General features: G+C 39.3%; 2 pseudogenes; both read right to left on the bottom strand.

Moving 5' to 3' along the window:
- Positions 1–253: 253 nt before the first annotated feature.
- On the bottom strand, positions 254–1330 carry LOC130869184 (zinc finger protein 844-like; annotated as a pseudogene).
- Positions 1331–1414: 84 nt separating this feature from the next.
- Positions 1415–3727, bottom strand: LOC130869189 (zinc finger protein 844-like; annotated as a pseudogene).
- Between the last annotated feature and the right edge of the window lie 11041 nt (positions 3728–14768).

Raw genomic sequence — 14768 nt, 5'->3', positions numbered from 1 at the left:
CAGCATACAGAGGGGAATACCAAATCACTTGTAGCTGATTATAAATGTTTTGGCTAAAGATCTGACCAAATACTTTATAATAAGAAGTCCTCTTTTTTATTTCAGGTAGTCAATGTCTATTGTAATATGCAAAGATTTTAAAAGATTGTTGCACACAAAAATTTTACTCATATATAAAGCACAAAATTTTACCGCACTGAATACATTTATAGGGTTTCTCTGCAGTATGATTTTTTCTCATGATTTAGATTATTCATACATGCAAATGCTTTACCACACTGATTACATTCATAGAGTTTATTCCCAGTGTGTGATCTTTTATGCATTTGAAGAGTACTGTGAAGTACAAAGGCTTTACTACACTCATTACATTCATAGGGTTTCTCTCCAGTATGTGTTAGTTCATGTCTTTGAAGATGACTATGATAAACAAAGCCTTTACCACACTAATTACATACACAATGCTTCTCTCCAATATGGGTTCTTTTATGCTTTCTGAGGTTACTATGACATGCAAAGGCTTTACCACACTGGTTACATTCATAGGGTTTCTCTCCAGTATGGGTTCTTTCATGCTGTTGAAGATCACTGTGATGTGCAATGGCTTTACCACACTGATTACATTCATAGGGCCTCTCTCCAGTATGGCTTCCTTCATGACTTTGTAGATGACTGTGACGTGCAAAGGCTTTACCACACTGGTTGCATTCATAGGGTTTCTCTCCAGTATGGCTTCTTTCATGTGTTTGAAGAGTACTGTGATGTGCAAAGGTTTTAAAACATTGATTACATTTATAGAGTTTTTCTCCAGTATGGGTTCTTTTATGCTTTTGGAAGTTACTGTGACATGCAAAGGCTTTACCACACTGGTTACATTCATAGGGTTTCTCTCCAGTATGGGTTCTTTCATGACTTTGTAGATGACTGTGACGTGCAAAGGCTTTACCACACTGGTTGCATTCATAGGGTTTCTCTCCAGTATGGCTTCTTTCATGTGTTTGAAGAGTACTGTGATGTGCAAAGGTTTTAAAACATTGATTACATTTATAGAGTTTTTCTCCAGTATGGGTTCTTTTATGCTTTCGGAAGTTACTGTGACATGCAAAGGCTTTACCACACTGGTTACATTCATAGGGTTTCTCTCCAGTATGGGTTCTTTCATGACTTTGTAGATGACTGTGACGTGCAAAGGCTTTACCACATTGATTACATTCATAGGGCCTCTCTCCAGTATGGCTTCTTTCATGACTTTGTAGATTACTGTGACGTGCAAAGGCTTTACCACACTGGTTACATTCATAGGGTTTCTCCCCAGTATGGGTTCTTTCATGCCTTTGAAGATCACTGTGACATGCAAAGGCTTTACCACACTGATTACATTCATAGGGTTTTTCTCCAGTATGGGTTCTTTTATGCTTTCGGAGATAATTGTGACATGCAAAGGCTTTACCACACTGATTACATTCATAGGGTTTCTCTCCAGGATGGGTTCTTTCATGCTTTTGGAGATAATTGTGACATGCAAAGGCTTTACCACACTGATTACATTCATAGGGTTTCTCTCCAGTATGGGTTCTTTCATGCCTTTGTAGATGACTGTGACATGCAAAGGCTTTACCACACTGGTTACATTCATACGGTTTCTCTCCAGTATAGCTTCTTTGATGCCTTTGAAGATGACTGTGACATGTAAAAGCTTTACCACAATGATTACATTCATAGGGTTTCTCTCCAGTATGGGTTCTTTTATGCTTTCGGAGGTTACTGTGACATGCAAAGGCTTTACCACAATGATTACATTCATAGGGTTTCTCTCCAGTATGGGTTCTTTCATGACTTTGTAGATGACTGTGACGTGCAAAGGCTTTACCACACTGGTTACATTCATATGGTTTCTCTCCAGTATGAGTTCTTTCATGCTTTTGGAGATAATTGTGACATGCAAAGGCTTTACCACATTGATTACATTCATAGGGTTTCTCTCCAGTATGTGTTCTTTCATGCCTTTGTAGATGACTGTGACATGCAAAGGCTTTACCACACTGGTTACATTCATAGGGTTTCTCTCCAGTATGGCTTCTTTCATGTGTTTGAAGAGTACTGTGATGTGCAAAGGTTTTAAAACATTGATTACATTTATAGAGTTTTTCTCCAGTATGGGTTCTTTTATGCTTTCGGAGGTTACTGTGACATGCAAAGGCTTTACCGCACTGGTTACACTCGTAGGGTTTCTCTCCAGTATGGGTTCTTTCATGCCCTTGAAGATCACTGTGACATGCAAAGGCTTTACCACACTTATAACATTCATAGTGTTTCTTTCCAGTGTATGTCTTTTTATGCATTTGAAGATGACTGTGATGTGAAAAGGCTTTACCACACTCATTTCCTTCATAGGGTTTTAATCTAGTATGTGTTTTTTCATGCATGTGAAGATGACTGTCACATGTAATGGCTTTAATACATTGAGTATATACAGAAGTTTTCTCTCTAGTTTGACTTTTTTCATGCCTACAATGATAATGGTACATGTGAAAGCATTACTACATTTAATACATTGTTGAATTTTTTATCTGTATTAATTAATTTTACAATTTAGTCCTATTTTAAAGAGGAATTATATGTTAACTTTTTTGTTGTTTTTGTTTGTTTGTTTGTTTGTTTGAGACAGGGTTTCTCTGTGGTTTTGGAGCCTGTCTATGTTAACGTTTTATTACCATGTTTACAATTTTGTTTTTCCCCTTTATTAAGGCTTGCTTTTCATCTTTGATGATACATGATTCACATTTACAGAATCTTTTTTCTATATGAGAATTTTCATGTATTTGAAGAGAACTGAAAAAACTCAGAGCTTTACCACTCTTATTGCATTCATAACGTTTCCTATACTGTTAGTGATACTACATTTGCTAAGTGAACTAGGACAAACAGAAATATTTATACAGTCCTAGTACTCATGGTGCTTTTCTGAAGTGTGAGATTGTTGATATATTAACAATGAGGCTATAAAACCAATTACTTGTATACTTTTACATCAAATTCTACAAGTATACTCAACATGGAGACTGCTACATATCTTCTGTTTGTTCTGAGAGAGAGGTATGCTGTATCTTTTCACATCCCTATGCTCATGTGGCTTGTATCCATAGTAACATATGATATACCTAGTAAAGGACGAATAACAGATACAAGATTTCCACATTGAGTTCACACTTTATGTCCTCATAGACTTGTGGCATCTGGATTAAGGCCTCTCCACAACAGCTGCCCCTTGATTCATGACTGCCCCCTCACTAAACTTAACACAGTCACAAGTATATGGTTTAAACTACCTTTTCTATGGACTAGTAGTGTAATAAAGAGTTTTAGAGATATACTTATCTTTTCAACATGTATATCTTTTATAATATGAATAATATGAAATAAACAGAGAGACAATTTTACAGTATAGTTCTCATTGTATTATGATTCAAATGGTAATATAAGTTAAGGCATTGTTTCCTTGACTTCTTTCTTAAAAAAATGACTTGCAAATGCAGTTTACTTATCTGAAATTAAGGTATATAATTTTGTGAGAATTTAATAATTATCAATGCATGTTATTATTTACACTGCTGCTTTTGTTTAAAACATATAGGATGCATTACAATTCTTCAGAGGTATATTTGTATATTTATAAATTAAAATTACCTTTCATGTCTTCTAGAACTTTGACAATGTTCTTCAACATTATGGTCTTCCCAACTGTATCCTAAAATATAGTGCCAGACATTATATATTAAAAATTGTAAAAAAATTTAGCTACCATTTGTAGCAAACCTTACAACCATGCCTGATTTATTTACCCCATTCTTCTTTCTCAATCATATTACAAAAGAGCACCATTAACCAATGAACAGTTGTCTCCTTATTTGAAACATGAAAGATAATTCAGCCTTACCTATAGTAGTGAGGTTTCTGTAGGTCTCCACCATCACATCTTTGTAGAGATTCTTCTGGGAAGGATCCAGAAAAATCCATTCTTCCCAAGTGAAGTTGACATGCACATCATCATAGGTCACTGTATTCTAAAATATCCCATACATGTGTACAACCAAAAGCATGATTTTCACAACACTGTAAATGTATACTTCTTTGACAGTATAGTCATATAATTCTGGTGCTCCCCATACTTATTCCATGACAGAGACATCATAATTTAATCACCAAGTCACTTTAGAAGCAAAATGAATAGGAGGCTCACCTCTGTCATTTCTGAACCCTTTGAAGAGAAATGCCTAATAACCAACAATGAAAGATATGTAAACAGATCAAGAGTACAGAGTACAGATAAGAGAAACTGTATGAAAGATTAATTCCTAACTACAAAAAAAGAAAAATAAGATGAAAAAGCCAGATGTACTGAATCATACCTCCAATCCTTGTACTCAGAAGGAAGAGGCATGTATATCTATCTTCCTCTGAGTTGAATACCAGCCTAGTCTATGCAATCACTTCTAGGACAGCAAGAAATACATATTAAATATCTGTTTCACATAAAAAAATCAAACAAATATAAAAGAAATAACTCATAGGTTTTTGCTGAAGTTTCTACAAAGAGTTATGCATTCACTTGAACTCTTTATTCATCTACAAGAAACCTGAAGTATCCCAATTTTAACTGCAATGTAAATAAGATTTTACTAAAAGCACTGTGTGTTTAAAGTTACAAATTGACAAATGAGAACAATAGCAATTAATATGCTGATTATAAATAATCAACACAGAGCAGGAAAGATAGATCAACAGTAAATAGTCCTCCTGGTCTTGCATACAGGTGGGCTCAAGGACTTACATGAGGGATCATAACTATCTATTTTTCCCAGCTTAGGGTTTCTAATACCATCTTTTGATCAATGTAAAGACCAGGTACTCACATGGTGCATATCCATGCATACAGATAAAATACTTAGAGGTAGGCAGAGTAGACAGAATTGAATTCTGGAAGGAAGAAGGCAGAGTCATAGAGAACCACCATGGAGGTGCCAATATCAGACATGCTTCATCTTTCCTGGTAGGCCACAACCTCATGGTGATATCCAGATTACCAGAAATGGGTTAAATCAATATGTGAGAGTTAGCCAATAAGAGGCTACAGATAATGGACCAGGCAGTGTTTAAATTAATACAACTTCTGTGTGATTATTTTGGGTGTAAGCTAGCCAGGACGACAAGCAATCCCATCTTCGTCACCAAGAAGGGAACAAAGGGCCACCCTCCTCCTACTACAAAAATATTCTTTTTAAAATAAAAATTCAAAACAAGCAAAACAGGCAGGAAGAAGTTTATGCACCTGCATTCCAATGACTCAGAAGGCACAGGCAGTATTAATGTCATGAATACATGCCATTCTGGGAAACATAATGAAACCCTCTGACAAATTTTAAAATTCAAGATATGGGTGAAGCTCAGTACAACAGCATATGCTTGATAAGAACAAAACCATCTTACAACAATATAAAAAACTAAAAGCCAGGAATGCTGGCCCACTTTTAATCCCAGCACTTGGGAGTCAGAGTCAAAAGATCTCTGAGTTTGAAGCCAGCCTGGTATATAGAGCTACTTTCAGGACAGCTAGGGCTACAAAGATAAACCTTGTCTTCAAAAATAAACAAACAAAAATGAAAACAGTGGGCTACTAAACCACCTAGGCACAAAATAGCAGCTAATTCCACTGAATCTTGTGTGATTTAGTGTTAGAATTTATGATGGTGGGGAAGTTATGACAGCAAAAGAAGAAAGCTGACTGATTAGTTTCAACCACAACATGGTAGGCACAAAGAACAGGAAATGGGTTGAGGCTACAGAAACTCATATTGTGGGATTCCCTTCTGTATGCTGTGATTATAATTGGTAAACACAGGAACTGCTTTGGGCTTAAAGCAGAGCTATGGGAAAGAACTTAGGTAGGTGGGGAAAACTAACCTGAATGCTGGGAGAAAGAAGGCGGAGTCATAGAGAAGTCATGTAGCCCCACTAGAGACAGATGCTGAGAACTTTACCTGGTAAGCCACAGCCACATGGCAATACACAGATTAATAGAAATTGGTTAAATTAATACGTAAGAGTTAGCCAGTAAGAAGCTAGAGCTAATGGGCAAAGCAGTGATTTATTAATACAGTTTCTGTGTGATTATTTCAAGGCTGAGCAGCTGGGAACTAACAAGTGGCTTCCCGCAACAAACTGGTGCTCATGTGGCCAACTAAAATCCACTTAAATCTTAGAGAGCTTGGAATGGAATTCTATACACTAAAAAAATAAAATTTAGCCACATTTATTTCCCCAAATGGACTTTGCTTACTGGTGACATGCTGCGGCTCCTCTAAGAGATGTTTTTCTGGTTTAGAGAGAGCAGGAAAAAAGCTGCCTGTAGGGACATAGCCCCACCCATTGGGGGCGTGTTCGCCACGGGCTAATGTTTACGGATAAATCTGCCGGGCGTGAGCCCAGCAGGCCCTTTTCTTTTGCTCCACTTTTCCAGTGCTCCGCGGGAACCTGTGGTCCTGTAAGTCTATTTCCTTATTAAAGCTGTATATATCTATATAATCTGTCTACATTCATTTGCCACCACCACATGCACCATTTTGAAATGCCAGCTTTCTGGGCCATGCTGCCACTGTGAACTCTGACTTTCTGGAGGACTGGCTATGGGATCTGTGAGCAGATTGCTACTGGCAACTTAGATCCCCTGTATGCCTGCAAATGGGGCAATGTATATGGCTCTCAGAGGCAGCAAGCATGCCTCTGCCATGTTGGACTGGGTGGAGCAAGCAGGCAGGCCGTATTTGCTCTACCAATGGCACAGCTTAAGTTCAAAAGTGCTTAGCATTTTAAGAAGCACTCCTAAACAGTAAAGAATTACAGATACACAATAGGACAGATTCATACATAAAAGACCTCTAAATGAGACATGGTGTATTTAAAAATTGTACATAGGCTTGGGAGAGAGAAGAAAAATATAGAAAGTTATAAAAAGAAGTAAATGGTTTATAAAAATGAAACAAAGTCTTTAAAGAGACAGAGTATAGACAATCATAAACTAAAGGAGTAAAGATAATAAAATAAATATTAAAAAGTAATAGAATAAAAAAGGCCACATAAACATGGACTATATACAGAGTGTCTGGATTATGCATATTATTGTGTTTTCTTTGAATTTTTTGACTGTAAAGGAGTTAAGTAACCAACATATATACTTTAAAGGTATCATGTCTTCAGAATTTGGGTCTAAGGATTTGTTGCTTTGGAAAAGAGGTTCTCCTTTTTTTTCCACAGAGGATGAGAACCTGTGGAATCCTTTGAGACTAATGTGGTTTGATGAATCAAGACTGCCCAAAAGGTCACTATGAACACACCCAAAAAATTACTTCACCAAATAAAGAGCAGGAAACAGTTTGGAGAGAACTATGCCCATACTCCCAAATACTGTTCATAAATGTTTGTTACATTTAAAAGGGGATGTGCTATAGAGATTTGCATTGGTATAAACCTTGGTTTATTGATACTAATTTAAGGTCAATTTTATTATATGTATTTCTGCTCTTGATTAAGGCATTGTATTTGTGCAGCTTATTTAAAAATGTAATGTATAATTAAAATATAGGTAAATAGAGAGTCATCTATTATAGTGATAGTCAAGTTTGTAGCATGTTAGTTAGATTTTCTAGATGTACGGAAGTGTATTTCAGATAGATAGGGATTCTTCAAATCTTTCAGAGACTTTCAGAAAATGACCTTTAAAATGTTTTAAGAGCTTAAGATTTTTCATGACAATGAGACACATCTGCTCTTGGCAGCACCAATCTTCTTCAAGAGGATGATCAGCATCGAAGAGGCTCCTTATGAAGTTTGTTAGCCGTTTGGGTAAGAAACTGCTCTAGGCAGGACTGCTTGATAAACTAGACATGCAGGACTCACAGGGTTCCTGATTCATGAAAGAGTCTGCCAGACATTCTGCAGGACACAGAAGAAAGCAACTGATGGACTTTTCCATTGCAAGGCAGAACAGATCTTCAAATTTCCTACTTTATGGAAAAGTCTGCTTGATAGTATGGACCTGTGGGCTGAAGATTGGATGCCCCCAACAACACAGAAGAACTTTGGGTGACTGTCCAGGCAACAAGATGTCTTTGTCATTTCTAGAGTTTTGGAAGTTGCTTACAATACACTTCCTGTTTACCTAGGTAATATTATATCCTTCTGGAATCTCTGATGGAGTTGAAGAATTGGGAGGCGATATGGAATTCCTCTCCCTATGCTGTGATTATCATTATTTAATAAGGGAACTGTTTTGGGCCTCTAGCAGAGCTATAGGGCAGAACTTAGGTAGGTGGGGGGGGTAACTAAACTGAATGCTGGGAGGAAGAATGCGGAGTCAGAGAGAAGTTGTGTAGCCTTGCCAGAGACAGCTGCTGGGAACTTTAACTAGTAAGCCACAGCCACATAGTGATACACAGATTAATAGAAATGGGTTAAATTAAAATGTAAGAGTTAGCCTTAAATAAGAAGCTAGAGCTAAAAGGCCAAGCAGTGATTTAATTAATACAGTTCCTGTGTGATTATTTCAGGGCTGAGCAGCTGGGAACAAATAAGTAGCCCTCTTTACTATATCATATCACAGCCCCAATGAGAGATTTCATCCAGAGAGGCTCCTCCTACTAATGATTTCACAAGTAATCAAATGAAAGTTATCAAGAAGAGGCACATGTTAAAATATATCTTCTTATCTTGGAGGTTTTCATTCAATCAATTAAATTCTGACCTGTGTCACTAGAGGCTTATGGTCATCCAAGAAGAAAATTAATTTAGTCATTTCAATGATACTCATAGTCTGCAATAGCCCCTACACTGTTCAAATGTTAAAAGTCTCTTCTGATGCTCAAAACAATCACTTGACAGTGACTTGTGGACAGAGGTTTCTGTCCCACCCAGTCTCAGTCATTCAGTCCCAAAGAAACACACAGAGGTCTACATTAATTATAAACTTGTTGGCCTATTAGCTCAGGCTTTTTATTAACTAATTTTCACATCTTACATTAGTACATTTTTTGTCTGTGTTAGCCACATGGTTTGGTGCCTTTTATCAGTGACACATTCTCATCTTGTTTCCTCTATGTCTGGGTGTGACTGCAGACTTAGCCTTTCCTCTTCCCAGAATTCTCCTGTTCTGGTCACCCCACATATCCTTGCTGCCTGGTTACTGGTTAATCAGCATTTTATTAAACTAATACAAGTGACAAATCTTTGCAAGGTACAAGACCAGTGTCCCACAGCAAATAACATCTTGTAAAAATCAGAAAACAAGTTACATCTTTCCAACATACAATGGTATAGAACACCATTTACACTCCAAAATAGAGAAATGGAGATATAGTGAGGGAAGATTGAACCAAGGCAAGACTGAAGCATAGCAGGACAAATATCAAATTCTGTAGCTCTGTCTCAGATACACAAGGCTTCAGTTTCAAAGGGCTTAGAAGGCCCTATCCTTGAATCTATTTTTTGGGTTTTTTTGAGACAGGGTTTTCCTGTAGCTTTAGAGCCTGTCCTGGAACTAGCTCTGGTAGATCAGGCTGGACTCAAACTCACAGAGATCCACCTGCCTCTGTCTCCTAAGTGCTGGGATTAAAGGCATGTACCACCACCACCCAGCCCTACTTCTTTTCATATATCTCTGTGGCTAATTTCACTCCCTATATTCAGCTAGTTCTCCACAGAAGATGTTTTATAGTTTAGGCATCTCAATATCTTTTGGTATCAAAATGCAACCTAGGCTGTATCAAAATACAACCCTGGCTGTTGTGGAATAGTATTGTAAGATGTGTTATATTTGTTTATGTTGTGAAACAATTGTTTCAATGATACAAATATGTGTTGCATTATTTTATGTTGCATTTGTATAATTCTGTGAAGCTATGATACTGGGCTGGTCTAAAATACCTATTTGGCCTAATGAACAGTCAGTAGCTTGGTAGGAAAGTATAAGAAGGGCTGGCAGGCAGAAAGAATAAACAGGAGGAGAAATCTTGGAGGAAAAAAGGAAGGATGACCAAGAAAAAGAGAGAAAAGCATGGGCCAGTGACTCAGCTACACAGCAAGCCATAGAGTAAGAAGTAAAAAAAAATTATACAGAATAGAGAAAGATAAAAGCCCAGAGGCAAAAGGTAGATGGGACAATTAGTTTAGAAATGCTGGCTAGAAACAAGACAACCTAAGACAAGAAATTTATAATAATAATAATAATAAGCCTCAGTGTATGTCACTTTTTGAGAGCTGGGTGGCAGACCTCCAAAGGAGTAAAAACAACAACAGGTTTTATCCTCATAGCTTCATGGCATGAACTCTCACAATCTCTTCACTGAGTTTCTGTCTCTGCCAAACAAGGATGCCAGTAACAATGCTGAGTTGTAACCACAAACTAAAAACCCAGTACCTTAAATTTTGATTCTTTCTTGTTTCCAGGACCAGCACATGATGAGTGGTCCTGAAAAGCTTAACTTCTTAATTGACAGACACTAACACACTTGGACCACAGGTGTAGCAGATTTTGTATGAAATTGCTTCCTAGGATTAGGAATCACTTTGCTTACTCCTTACATAAATTGAAGGTTTATGTGGATGGAGTCTTACTCTTGGAGCACCTTGCTAGACTTCCATTCCATGGCAAAGGCCTTCTCTATAATAGTAATAAACTCCTTGAAAATCCCTGCTTCTTTCAGTAATTGGTTGCCACCTGAAACTACCTTTTCATTTTCATTTATTTCAGCCCCACTTGTTTTCTTTTTACTGTAGACCTGAATGAATCATCAGTAATAACCATCCAACAGATCCAATATTTCATTTAAGGAATCAGCCCATTTTTTAAATTGTGCTTTACTAAATTTCCAGGTAATAGACAGAAAGATTTTGGAGCCAAAATATCACACAAATAACCTCTAACTTAATCTGTTATGGAGTCTCTCATTTCCAACTGAAATCCTATGATCTCAATCTCTAATTTCTGGCATTCCTCTTAACATTTCTGTCTTCCTGGTCCTATAAGAACAGCCAATTTAGTTCTGTGTACTACTTTCTATATTTTTTTACCACCTAAAGTCTAGATATCTTCTACACTCTTTCAAGAGGCATCATTGCCAGGTTCTGCCTAGCAACAATATTACTTTTGGTTTTCCATTTCTTTGTCCTAACTTGCATTTATGTTGCTCTGATTAAATCCTCTAACCAAAACCAGCTCAGACAACGAGTGGGGTAATCTGACTTCATCATTTTCAGAGTTTAGGATAGAAAATCAAGTTAATAGTTGAATGGAAAAATCCATGGACAAAGATTGTTTCCTGGCTTTCTCTCTTGCCTAGTCACTCTTTCATTCATGCTAAGATAGCTCCCTTTTGTAGCCCAAACCCACTTTCTTAGGAATATTGCCACCCTCATTGGAGGAGCCTTCTCACATCAATCATCAACACAATCTCTCCCAGATACAGCAGTCTATGTCTTTTATGAACCATGCCACTCTGAACACAGTTGAGCAAATGTCATTGTGGTAGGATCTTTTGGATATATGTCCAAGAGTGGTATAGCTGGGTCTTGAGGTGAATTGACTTACAACTTCCTGAGGACTGCATGTTGATTTCCACATTGGCTGTACAAGTTTGCACTCCTACAATGAATCCCCTTGCCACATGTCCTTGCCAGCATTAGCTATCCCTTGTATTATGGAGCTTAACAAATCTAACAGGTGTAAGATAAAATCTTGATATTCATTTTCCTGATGGCTAAAGATGTTGAACATGTCTTCAAGTGTTTGTCAGTCACTTTAGATTCTTTTACTGAGAATTCTGTTTAGAGGTATTCCCCATTATAATTGGATTATTTGCTTTGTTATTGTCTAGTTTCTTGAATTTTTTAATATCCTAGGTGAGGAAACCCAGAATCACATGGAAAAATACTCACTTATAGGTGGATATTAGCAGTTAAGTAAAGTATAATCACAGTAATCACAGTTAATCACAGTATAATCCATAGACACAGACAGGCTAAGTAACAACAGCTCTAGGAGAGATGCATGAATCTCCCTGGTAGGCAGAAATAGAATAGATCTTGTGGGTGTACTGGAGGCAGGTGGGGATGGGGTGGGTGAGGAAGGGACAAATGGGGAGAAGACAGGGAGAGATGACGGGAATAGAGGAGCTTTTAACAGGGGATGTGGAAACTGTAGTGAAAACATTCTGGAAACTATAAAGGTGACCCTAGTGGGTGTTCCTAGTCATCAAGGGTGAACTAGCCATCTTCTGTAACCACATAAAGCTCCCAGTGGGACTGGCACACCAAGCCAGCCACAAAACATTCAACCCACACTTGTACTACCTGCAAGATATGCTGGGGCACTGGTGACTCTGAGATTTCTTAATGGCCAATAAGTGACTGGTCTAACTTGAAGCCCATAACTGACACTGCCTAGATGGCCAGGAACCAGAACTTGAATGGCTCAGAGAACAGGGGTAGAAGCAAATAACAGCTGACCAAGAAAAGATATCAATAAAATGATTCTTAACTATTTCCTGCTATAATCATAGGTTCTTACCTGGCCTACTTGTTATTAAAGAGGCTTCTTCCAGGGGCTGATAGAAGCCCATCAGAGATCCTTACCCAAACACATGCTTGAGCTGTAGGGTTCTTGTAGAAGGAGGGTGTGAGGATTGTAGCATTCAGTGGTTGAGGAAATCAGAAGAACATGGCCCACACAATCAACTAAGTAGGGCATACAGTGGCTCAAAGAAAACTGATGTAGCAATCACAGAGTCTTCATGGCTCTGTGCCAGGTCCTCTGCATACATGCTATGGTTGTTTAGCTTGGGGTGTTTGTGAAACTCGTAACTGTAGGAGTCATGGGGTCTCTGACTCTTCTGTCTGTTCTTAGGACCCTTTTCCTTCTATTGCATTGGCCTTGTCTAGCCTTGAAATAAGAGTCTGTGCCTAGTCTTATTGCACCTTGGTATGATTTATTTGGTTGATATCCCTGGGAGGTCTGCTTTTTTTTTGAAGGGAAAAGGAAGCAGTGGAGCTGGGACAATGGGATTTGGTGGGGGAGGAACTGGAATGAGTAGAGGAGGGGGAGAATTGAATCAGGATATATAGAATGAGAGAAGAATAAATACAAATAAAAATAAAATGTGTTTAGTGTAAGTTCAATGATCCTTATAATCTGTAGCAGCCCAAACATCACAAATGTCCAAAGTCTCTTCTGACATTTTAGACAATCTCTTGACTGTCATATGTTGTAAAATAAAAAAAATAAAGATTTACAACATATAATGGCACAGGACATATTCGCATTTATAAAAACAGGAATATGACTGTGTTACAGCTCCCATCTTAGGCAGACTCATGTGTATGTCACACCAGTGAGAAGAACAGATAGGCAGACCACAAACTCATGAAATTTCCACACTTCCTACATTCCCACAGACATGATCTTTCAGCAACCCTACAGCTGCTAACCCCAAAACCATGTACTCACCCCTATATCAGATGCATAGCCTCTGCTCAAGTGCAGGCCACATCAGCCAAAAAAAAAAAAGGTAGGAAAACAGAGGTAAAGACTCTCTGCTTGACATAACACCATCCAGCTCAGTCTGTCTGGCGCTGGGGGCAAACCCTCAGGGCAAGTAGGCAGGCGAGACCTCCTTTGTCTCACTGGCCCGCCTGCACCAACCAAGGTAGGAGCTTTGTTTACGAACTACCCAACCTGCATGGAGATCTGATCTCGGCACCAGGAGAGACAGCAGTGCGGTGAGTTTGTGACTGGACAGGGAACTCTGAAGTTCCTCATCCCCCTCCCTATACTCCCCGGGCTCCCTGCAGGGGCTCTACCCCCCCATACTGCCTCTCTCTTCTTGTCCCACCCAGCTTGCATCCAGAACCCTTCTTCCCTTCTGTCCCCTTTCCTCTTTGGGCACATAACACCATCCAGCTCAGTCTGTCTGGCGCTGGGGGCAAATCCTCAGGGCAAGTAGGCAGGCGAGACCTCCTTTGTCTCACTGGCCCGCCTGCACCAACCAAGGTAGGCGCTTTGTTTACGAACTACCCAACCTGCATGGAGATCTGATCTCAGCACCAGGAGAGACAGCAGTGCGGTGAGTTTGTGACTGGACAGGGAACTCTGAAGTTCCTCATCCCCCTCCCTATACTCCCCGGGCTCCCTGCAGGGGCTCTACCCCCCCATACTGCCTCTCTTGTCTTGTCCCACCCAGCTTGCATCCAGAACCCTTCTTCCTTCTGTCCCCTTTCCTCTTTGGGCACATAACACCATCCAGCTCAGTCTGTCTGGCGCTGGGGGCAAATCCTCAGGGCAAGTAGGCAGGCGAGACCTCCTTTGTCTCACTGGCCCGCCTGCACCAACCAAGGTAGGCGCTTTGTTTACGAACTACCCAACCTGCATGGAGATCTGATCTCGGCACCAGGAGAGACAGCAGTGCGGTGAGTTTGTGACCAGCGGCAGCGGAAGCAGCCCTGGAAAGGGAACTCTGAAGTTCCTCATCCCCCTCCCTATACTCCCTGGGCTCCCTGCAGGGGCTCTATAACCCCCATACTGCCTCTCTCTTCTTGTCCCACCCAGCTTGCATCCAGAACCCTTCTTCCTTCTGCCCCCTTTCCTCTTTGGGCACATAACACCATCCAGCTCAGTCTGTCTGGCGCTGGGGGCAAATCCTCAAGGCAAGTAGGCAGGCGAGACT

The sequence above is a fragment of the Chionomys nivalis genome, unplaced genomic scaffold (assembly GCF_950005125.1).
Source record: "Chionomys nivalis unplaced genomic scaffold, mChiNiv1.1 scaffold_77, whole genome shotgun sequence".
In the NCBI taxonomy this organism is placed as follows: domain Eukaryota; kingdom Metazoa; phylum Chordata; class Mammalia; order Rodentia; family Cricetidae; genus Chionomys; species Chionomys nivalis.
This window is presented reverse-complemented; position numbering and strand designations above follow the sequence as displayed.